This window comes from Balaenoptera acutorostrata, chromosome 5, assembly GCF_949987535.1.
Source record: "Balaenoptera acutorostrata chromosome 5, mBalAcu1.1, whole genome shotgun sequence".
Lineage (NCBI taxonomy): Eukaryota > Metazoa > Chordata > Mammalia > Artiodactyla > Balaenopteridae > Balaenoptera > Balaenoptera acutorostrata.
The window spans coordinates 9,286,931-9,297,113 of NC_080068.1; the positions used below are offsets into that span (position 1 = coordinate 9,286,931).

The 10,183-nt window shown below is 44.5% G+C and overlaps 1 protein-coding gene across 7 annotated transcripts in view; it reads right to left on the reverse strand.

Annotated features, from left to right (window-relative positions):
- Window positions 1-8,689, reverse strand: part of ABCG2 (ATP binding cassette subfamily G member 2 (Junior blood group)) — a 163,343-nt gene extending 154,654 nt beyond the window's left edge. For 4 of the 7 annotated variants that reach the window (XR_009008425.1, XR_009008424.1, XM_028166994.2 and 1 more), the window contains exons 1-3: window positions 8,212-8,689; window positions 7,407-7,554; window positions 5,808-5,907 (exon numbers count right to left, since the gene is read on the reverse strand). The gene's annotated coding sequence lies outside the window, so the exon portion shown is untranslated. The remainder of the gene's footprint in view (window positions 1-5,807; window positions 5,908-7,406; window positions 7,555-8,211) is intronic. The other 3 variants (XM_028166993.2, XM_007184111.3, XM_057547244.1) reach the window with 3 other exon arrangements.
- Between the last annotated feature and the right edge of the window lie 1,494 nt (window positions 8,690-10,183).

Here is a 10,183-nt window from a genome sequence, read left to right on the forward strand (position 1 = left end):
TCAAATATACATACATGGACCCACCTCATGGCCGTTGCCCTAGCTGCTCCTTTTCCCTAGAAAGTTCTTCCCCTATTTACCTATTTGGCTTATTCTTTCACTTCCTTCAAGTTTTTCCTCAGATGGTAACTTCTCACGAGGCCTACCTGACCTCCCAACTTAAAATTGCAGTTCCCCTCTTGCACTGTTGGTGGGAATGTAAATTGGTGCAGCCACTACGGAGAACAGTATGGAGATTCCTTAAAAAACTAAAAATGGAACTACCATATGACCCAGCAATCCCACTACTGGGTATACACCCTGAGAAAACCATAATTCAAAAAGACACATGCATCCCAATGTTCATTGCAGCACCATTTACAATAGCCAGGTCACAGAAGCAACCTAAATGCCCATCGACAGATGAATGGATAAAGAAGATGTGGTACATATATACAATGGAATATTACTCAGCCATAAAAAGAAACAAAATTGAGTTATTTGTAGTGAGGTGGATGGAGTTAGAGTCTGTCATACAGAGTGAAGTAAGTCAGAAAGACAAAAACAAATACCGTATGCTAACACCTATATATGGAATCTAAAAAAAAAAAAAAAGGTTCTGAAGAACCTAGGGGCAGGATGGGAATAAAGACGCAGACCTACTAGAGAATGGACTTGAGGACACGGGGAAGGGGAAGGGTAAGCTGGGACGAAGTGAGAGAGTGGCATGGACATATAGACACTACCAAATGTAAAATAGATAGCTAGTGGGAAGCAGCTGCATAGCACAGGGAGATCAGCTCGGTGCTTTGTGACCACCTAGAGGGGTGGGATAGGGAGGGTGGGAGGGAGGGAGGGAGACGCAAGAGGGAAGAGATATGGGAATATATGTATATGTATAGCTGACTCACTTTGTTATAAAGCAGAAACTGATACACCATTGTAAAGTAATTATACTCCAATAAAGATGTTTTAAAAATAAAGTCAACTATGAGAATTCAAAAAAAAAATTGCAGTTCCTCCTACTAGCATTCTTGATCTACCATATCTTATTTTTGTTAATAGCAATTATCACCTTCTAACATATTATGTAATTTCCTTACTTATTATGTTTGTTTTTCTCCTTCCACTAGAATTAAGCTCTATGTGGACATGAATTTTCATTTGCTTTGTTCATTGATATAGCCTTAGTCCCCAGAATTGTGCCTGGTATACCAGTAGGTACTTGATAAAATATATTAATCAATTCACAAATCTTCACAAGAATATATTCATGTACTTTTAAAATCAAAGATATCCACAATCTCACAAACAGAAAGTCAGAATAAAATGTTTAACGACCCCCCAGGTTCTGTGGAACAAGATTTGAAAACCTCTGGTTTAAAGCTCTTAAATAAGATAAAACTTATGGGAAGGAAGCTCTTTAAATGGAAGCCCTTCTACTGACTTAGGCACACTATCTAACAGTGCATATTATCTTACCCTGGAACACCTATTTTTCAAACAACTAGGAATAAACCAACCACTCCTAGGAACTTCTGTGAAATCCCCAGCTATTTCTTTACAAAGGCAAAGAACCAGTGAAGATCCCTTATTTCTTATAAAGGAAGCACTGTGCAAAAGTGAAGAGTTGTAGCAAAAATCATGTCTAATTCTTGGAGGCCTCCTTTATCTTTCAAAAATATGCATGTCCCTAAAGATGTAGATAGACTTGAATTCCTGATCTTGTTTGAGCAGATACTGAACCCTTTGGAATAGGGAAAGTGAGAAAGGTTTCAAACAGCCAGCTTCATCCTCTAATTCAAAGAACAGTAAAGTCCTTTAGCTAGAGAAGACTTTTATCAGAATCCGTAGTATGGCGTAGGAGGAAGCCAACCCAAATTATGAGGGTGGGGAGGTTGAGAAGGTGGTCCCCAGGCAAATATTTTGCCAGTCCTGTTTTTCCCCTGGCTTTAACCATTCCTCAGTGCTCGGAGAGGCAGTTAACAGAGAGCAGTCCTTAGCTAAGCCATTTGAAAATGATGGAAGGGTCTTTGATATTATCCCAAACTTGTTTTGTTTTGTTTCCCAGCCTATGTTGGCTTATGATGGAGTCTTCAGAATCCACTAGAATGCATTCATGTAAATTTATGATAATCTATTCCTATGTTCCAGGGTATGGAAAAGTTGCTCCAAATTTTCTTTAAGATTTAGAAGCAAACTCAAGACTTAGGAATTGTTTACAAAGAGTCAAAAATCCTGTGTTGCATACTTTTATTATCAAGACTCTCAATGGTTATGTACAAGTCCCTCAACACTCATAGTCTGGGTTTCTCACTTTGCCAATTACCAACTACTCAGAGTTAAGGGCCACGTCTTAGGCTTTTGTAGTCCTATAGTATGGTGCTGTTCAGACGGTAATCATTTAACCGAGGTTTATAATCATCATTATGAACCAAATGACAACATAAACTGAGGCTATGAACATTACTTAAAATAGAATTAACACTTGTGGCAGAACTCTGAAACACCAAACCTGCTTCCACGGTGCTTCTGAATTTTAAAAGCCAAAAGCTACAACGGAAAAGCAGTAATCGTGACACACTCTCCTTGTAAACTCTTCAAACATGTTATGTACTGAACTGGCGACACAAGAAGCTCTGGGAGAGGGAAGCTCAAATCAAAGCAACCATTTTTTACTGGGCAGACCAACCTCACCTCTCTGTATTTCCCCGCAAGTTTGTGCAGCTGTTAATAAACGTTTAGAGTTTAAGCAATCTAGGTACAATAGTTCATGACTGGTACCTTGATCAGCTCTACAGAGAAGAGAGACTCTCTGGAGGGCAGCACTGCCTCGTCTTGATACCGACCAGGGTTCTTGGCCTTCCGCAAGCGATAGAAATTGACTAGAGGCTAGACAAGCAATTCGGGCGAGGCTTTGTTGGGGCCCCTGCAGCAGCGCGGGGCAGTGAGAACGAGCAACAGTTTCCCTTGCTTGCTTGCTCCCTGGCAGGGGGCGAGCTGGCTCCTTAAGCGGGGTGAGGGTAGCGCTGTGACCAGGGGTCCGGCCAGAGGGGTGGCTTAGGTGCTCTTCCCGCCCCTCTGGTGGTGCTGAGTGCACAGGGCATGCGCAGTACCCTGCTTTTGCTCCCAACTCTTCAGAAGTGGCAGCTGGGGGTTTTTTTTGGTCTCTTTGTATCTTTTGGGTCCAGAATTTGACCCAACTGCGCATGCACGCAGTTATTTTTAGTCCCATAGAGTTTCTTTGTATTTTGTTGCTGGATGAGAGGTGTGTCCAGGTGCGAGAATGTAACACTGCAACTAAGCGTCCCGGGCCCCAGCCTGTCTCCGTTTTACTTTTTTTCACAAGACTGAAGATCTAGACAACGCAGCAAATTTTATGTTTCCATAATTGTGCATTTGTATGTTTGTATATATCTTATGTAGCAGAGAACACAAGGGAAGTGTCCTAAAGGAAGAAGATACTTAAAAAGAATAAAAAATCAGAAACGTCAACGTGCCCCACAAGAGGAGAATGTGACAAACTGTGGTATATGATACCATAATCATAAAAATTAACAAGTATATGGTCTATATTGATCATGGCATATGAAGTATTTGAGGAGGAAAAAACTTTTGCTGTACCCTCTTAGGTTGAGTTCCTGGGGACCTCTGAATTAAACTGACAAAAGACAACAGAAGAAAAACGCCTTATTCATATGGAAGCAGCTAGTAGCTAGCTAACTGGTTAAAGACAGAGGCTTATCTACCTAACTTAGTAGGGGAAAGAGGGAGATGGAGAAAAATCTATGGAAAGAAAAGTAGGTTTCCATAGGAAAGAAAAGGATTTTTAGGAGAATAAACTGGAGATAAGAAAGCCTGTGATAATATTTATGAATATGCAAGTGGGCTTTTCCATCTCCTTCATGGCCACGAAACTCCCAGGGAGGAGATTTACGGCCTATTTACTTTTGATCTCTCTCCTAGGAGTAAGCTCATGCTGAAGAGGGAATTTATGACAGCCTCATTTCTCAGAAGTTTCTGCTCTTAGATAAGGGAAATGCTGAGAAGGCTTCTTTCTGCATCTGTTGATTCTTTTTTATTTATTTATTTATTTTATTTAATATCTGTGTTGGGTCTTCGTTTCTGTGCGAGGGCTTTCTCTAGTTGCGGCAAGTGGGGGCCACTCTTCATCGCAGTGCGCGGGCCTCTCACTATTGCGGCCTCTCTTGTTGTGGACCACAGGCTCCAGACGCGCAGGCTCAGTCGTTGTGGCTCACGGGCCTAGTTGCTCCACGGCATGTGGGATCTTCCCAGACCAGGGCTCGAACCCGCGTCCCCTGCATTGGCAGGCAGATTCTCAACCACTGCACCACCAGGGAAGCCCTGCATCTGTTGATTCTTCATTGCCTTCAGCTCAAATTAATCCTCATGCCAAAGGGGCATATTGGGGGTAGGGGTGCATATCCTGATCCCCTCCGGTATAAAGTTATATTAGGTGACGAAAATCAGAACTAAATTAACATGAATTGTTTTCACTGATTTTTTAAATATAAAAAAAAGTATGCCTAAATATGGCAGAGATCAGAAATTAGTTTGGGAAAAAGAAAATAGGGTTTTAATAGTCATTATTAAGTTTCTTATTCTGTAAGTTTATTAAAGTTCATAGCCATCAGTCATATATTAGGTGAGTGAGGGAGAAGTATGAGAATATTAAGAAGAAATTCAGTCAGGCAAGGAGAGAGATAGTTAAAAAAAAAAAAAAAGTAGAAAGGTAGTGAGAGGGGAAAGAAGGCACAGAAGGGGAGGGAAAAAAACAAAAACCCCCAGAGAAACATTTACTGAAAAGCAAAATGACACCTAGAGAGATAGGCATTAGTGGCAGAAAAAGAGAGATGCTACTTCGTAGGTTCTGTATTAACTATTCATGTCTCTCAACAACCTTAAGTGGTATAACCATCCCCATTTTACAGATGATGAAAATGAGTCATTTGTTAAATAACTGGTTCAAGTAACTTGCTCAGTTATGCAGGTAAGGAGGGCAGGATTCAGGCAACTGCAGACTGGACCATTTGGCCCTGACACCTCTTATGCAGACATACCAACATTTCAGAAGATAAGTTTCCGTCATCCTCTGAAATAGCGACGACTGATTCAGCAACTTAACACAGATCTTTCAGACATCTAAAACATTTTTTTGCCTTTGCTTTGATAAAGTTTTTTTTTGAAGTAAATATTTATTTTCCCCAGAAATACTAAAGCTTTCCATCTTTGGAGAAACGACAGTGCTCTTCCCTCTCATCTACACCCCTATGGCAGAGCACATTTATTCACTCCTTCCTTCATTCAGCAAGCTGAGTGCCCACTGTAGCAGGATGGGGACAGGTGCTGTGTGTGTGTACGACTGAGTAAAACCGCCTGGGCCCTGTCCTCAAAAACTGCATAGTGACCTATGGGGTACAGCTTGGAACAGTTCCTCGTGTGACACCTAGCAAACTGTGTGATCTTGAAAGCAAGAGCTTTTACTATTAGAAAACCTGATGCTACTATTCTCTGACTTTCCAAATTGACACTTTGGGGCCGGGATTCTCTTCAATGAATTTGGCTTTAGGCTTTGGCAGTAGACAAGCTTCTCACTTTTCTTTGATCCTAAAGAGTATGTTTACCATCACGGAAATATCACAGCGTAAAGATGTTTTGGCAGGACCTACAAAGACCCTTAGGCTTGGATCTTCTTACATTGTCATTGTTTCTTACTTCAGGTACCACCGTCATGCTTTCTCAGCTCTGCCAGCCTAACTCGCTAGAACCGACTGAACAAGATCTTAAAACAGTGGCGCTGGACTCACCTGCCCACTTGGTTGTAACTGAAGAAATCTGAGGGTTTCGTTTCTCGTCGTAATCATTCTTTCCATGATTCATCACTTTGGAAGGGCATACTCTTAAGTGCTAAGATAAAGATCAGGAATGAGACAATAACTTCTCTATTCTAAGTATGTCATTCATGCATTCCAAACCTTACTGAATGCCTACTGTGCTGTTAGGATTATCTAGAAAAGAGACCTGGTCCCTGCCCTCGAAGAATTCACAGTCTCAAGGTGAAGACAGGGAAGAAAAGAGTTCTGATATAGGGTAGTAAGTGTTAGGATAGAAGTTAAGTATTGGATGTCATAGGAATAAATGAAAGGGAGACTTCAACTGGAGGAGTGGCAGAATAAACATCCCATGGGAAATGACATTTGAGCTTTGAAGCTCGCCTGGGAAAGAAGTGGGGAGATGTGTTACAGGGAGAGAGAAAAACATACACAGACCAGGATAAAGCTTAAGAAGGAAGGTTAGAAGTAGAAAAAATTACAAGGGAGCCAGAGCAGGGAATAGACCAGGAAGGAAGGGTCTTTTATGCAATGCTAAAGACTTTTGCTTTATCTGGGAGGTGAGATTGAAAAACGCAAACATGAGTGTGTGATGATCACCATGTGGAGAATGGACAAGGGGTGACCCTGAAGGCAGGGAAATCAGTTGGGAAGCCATAGTATCAGCTGGATCTAAGGAAATGGCGGTGAGGATGGAGCGGAGGATAAAATTACAGATGTGAAGGAGGAAAATTACAGATGTGAAGGTCTGAGTGAGAGGCACTGCCATTCATCAAGATGGGCAGACTAGAAGGGCTGGTTTGGGTGGGAATTCCATTTTGGATATGTTGAATTGAGGCACCTATAGGACCTCTGAGCAGACATTTCCAGCCCATGTCTGGACATTTGAGTGTGGAACTCAGGAGAGAAATCTGGGCTGGGAAAATAGTCGGAAGTTATCAGTATGCACGTGATGGGTGAAGTCATGAGAACGCATTGGCTCACACAAGGAGAGTACACCGCAAGAAGAGGGTGGATTTTTTTTTTTGTCCTTGATGAAGCAGTAAAAATTACTGATTTGATTAAATTGTGACCCCAGAGTATATGTTTTTCAATATTCCGTGTGAAGAAACGGCAATTATTCATAAAGCACTTCTGCTGCCCAGCTATGATGGTTGTTGGTAGGAAAAGCACCTGTGTGAAGGGGGCAGGTGGTTATTGTTTCAGTTGCAAACTGAATTAGTTTTCCCCTCCACACAGGTTTAATGGGTTTAAAAAGGTAGACCTGGGGAACACCGACAATCAAAGCAGCTGCTGGATATTTAGGCAAAACCAGGAAAAGTCGTGACAGGAAAGCCTTAAGAGAGGAGACTGATTCAATGAGAGGGAAGTAGCCAGGAATGTTGAATGTGGAAGAGATGTCAAATAAGATAAAAACTAAAATGAATCACTATGTTTATCCAGTAAGAGGTCATTGTGGACCTCTGAGACAGATGTTTCATTGGTGTGGTAGAGTCGAAGGCAGGATGCAATAAATGAGAGATGTGGAAGTAGCAGCCTCAAATGTAGTCAGGAATGTGGTCTAAGTTTGGTTACCTTTTGCCTTGGTCTTGGTCTTAGTCTCGATGTGCTTTTACTATGTCCTCTCCTTCTTCCCCTGACACATTTTCCAATTATTCTATTCCTCCTGGTTTCCAGTGAACAGCTGCAGCGTTCTCAGGTCCCTTCTGGAATTTTTTACCACCTAATTATTAATACATAAGTACTTATTAACCTTACCTGACTTTGGTGGTGGAAAATAATTAACTTTGGGATGAAATAGGGCTGGGTTTGAATGCCTAGCCAGCACCCTCAGGTAGCTGCTTTTTTGTGTTTTGTTATCTGTAGGAGTTTGGGCCTGTACAGAAATCCTCTCAAACTAGCCATGGGTTGGAATTGAGACTCTGCTGGGATGAAGGCAGCTCTTCCCTCCACTCGTCCGTCCCCCTCTGGGGAAGTATGTGCTCTCTGCAAAGTCAAAAGTGTGCGCATTATCTAGAAATGGCCCTGCCAGTTGGCACGATCTCTCAAACCTAGCTCCTCCCATTATACAGCCAGAGAGCCGGTCCATCCCTTAGTACAGACTTTTGAAGGAATCTCACTGGTTGTTGACTAGAGCTAAGGATTGGCTCCACTCGGGATCCTGTCGTCCAAACAGCAAGAAGTGTCAGTTGGGACACACATGGCCACCCAGGCCGAACATTTAAGCAAGAGCTACGAACAGGGCAGTGCCTGGGAATGAGGGTTTGGGCTGGACAGAAACGCCAGCGGAACCTCAGACCCATCCCTCGGTCTCTTCAGGTTTAGCTGCAAAGCGGAGTTAGTGCCTAGCAAACGCTGTGTTGTGCTGCCCAGAACCTACCTCCCGGACTGAGGAACTACCGCAGCCCCCCGGCCGCGGGGACACCGCCAGGGGCCAGCTCTCACCGGCTCTCCGCTCCAGGCGCTTCCCCGGGCAGAAGAGCGCCTCCTCGCCGACAGTCACGTCCTCTTCCCGAACGGCCGGCCTCCCATCACCGGTGAACGATCGGGGGCCGCGGCCAGTTCCGCCGGCCCCGCCGGGGGCGCACGGAGGAAGGAAGAGCCGGGAGGAGGCGGGGCCGGCGGGCGGCGCGGCGGGCGGTTCGCGCAGCTTCGGGGTTCGCGGCAGATTCGCTGTCAGGCCGGCGCAGCCGCCGCGGGAGGTGGGGGGAAGCAAGGGACGAAGGAAGGAACGGGAGGAGGAAGTGAGCGACAAAGGGGGATGGGAAGGGCAGCGAGCTGTTCGGACCCGCTTTCAGGCGCCGCAGGTCCGGGTCTCCGCCAGGCCCTCCCGAGGCGCAGCCGCCAGACCAGTGGAGCCGGGGCGCGGGGCGAGGATGCCGGGCGGGGGATGCAGGGGCGCGGGGCGAGGATGCCCGGCGGGGGATGCAGGGACTCGGCGCAGCCCCACCTCCCGCTCCCGAGAGCGAGGAGAGCGCCGCCCACCGCGGTTTCTCATCTCTGCCTGTGGAGTCAGGGCGCCAGGCTGCTCGGGCTTTACCTGGTTCGCTGGTCAGAAACCAGGGATCCCGGGCAGCAGCCCTAGTCGCCGCCTGGGGCCAAGCACCACAGGGCATCTTGTTCGGTAAGTGTCCGCGCACTGGTGAAAGGCCTTGGGTGTGCAATGAATGTGCTCCCTTCTTTTGCTGCATTTGCTCTTACAGAGTATTTTCTTTCTGGTTATGGGTGCACGACCTGTACAGCTGCACAGGATCCAGCTGTTAGAGGGGCCCCCTACTTGGTTTAGTGCTCTGCAGTTGCTGTCTTGAATAAGGACCTGGCATTGTCATTTGGCACGAAATATGTAACCGGTCCTGCCTTTGGCCGCCTGCCTCTTAAGACATGACGTTCAGTCTCCTGGCCCTTGAAAGAACCTACCCTTGACATGTGAACAAAGGCTCAGTGACTTCACTGGTTAGATCTCTCTTGGCTCCAAATATCTTGGCTTCACCTGTCCAGGTGAACACTGATATCCTTCTGGTATAACTCACTTTCCTCGCTTGTCGGTCTCCTGACAAAGTTCTAGGGATATTATCAACCACTAGCCCCAAGCCCTGCTAGACCCACCCTAGTGTCATTTAGACATATGCAGTAGGTTCTCAAAAAATGCTTACCGTTGGTAAACTGACTTATTGGACTTCCGTAAGTGACCATCTAAACCCTGTACTGTTTAAAGCATTATTCTGTTCATTCTTCACTTGCTCCCCAGTTATACTCTTTGCTGGGACGTCATTTAGTTCTCTACCCTAGTTTTAGGTGACAAATGCTCAGTTACTGCCTCTATTACGTTCATTCATCCACTGAGTTAGTTTCTGGATCGTGTCCATGTGACTCTTTTTCATGTCCACCAGAGAGCCTTCTGCAAATGGATGTTAATAGCTGTTTGATAGCAGTGAATTGGTTTTGCTTTTGCTAGTGTATAAAGGAGGTATGGTAAGAGAAGAAACAGACTTTGAAGTCAAAGGGGTCTGGATTGGACCTTGCTATTATTAGCTACTTAAAGGCTTTATTTCTTCATCTATAAAAAATGATAATTAGAAAGACTTCCCTGTATGGTTGTTAAGATTAAATGAGATAATATATGCAAAAGAGCATAGCACATCAAAGACCCTTAATATTCATATCCCTTCCTCCACCTTTTAAAGAAACAAAATTATAGTCATCCACACAGCACTGCTCTTTAGGTTTTGTTCAGAACAAGATTCTGAACCATATTTATACTAACTTATACTTTACAAGGCATAACTGATCATTGTCTTAAGGAAACACCAAAAGAGGTTAAATATTCCTTCACGATTAAAGACTATGTTTGG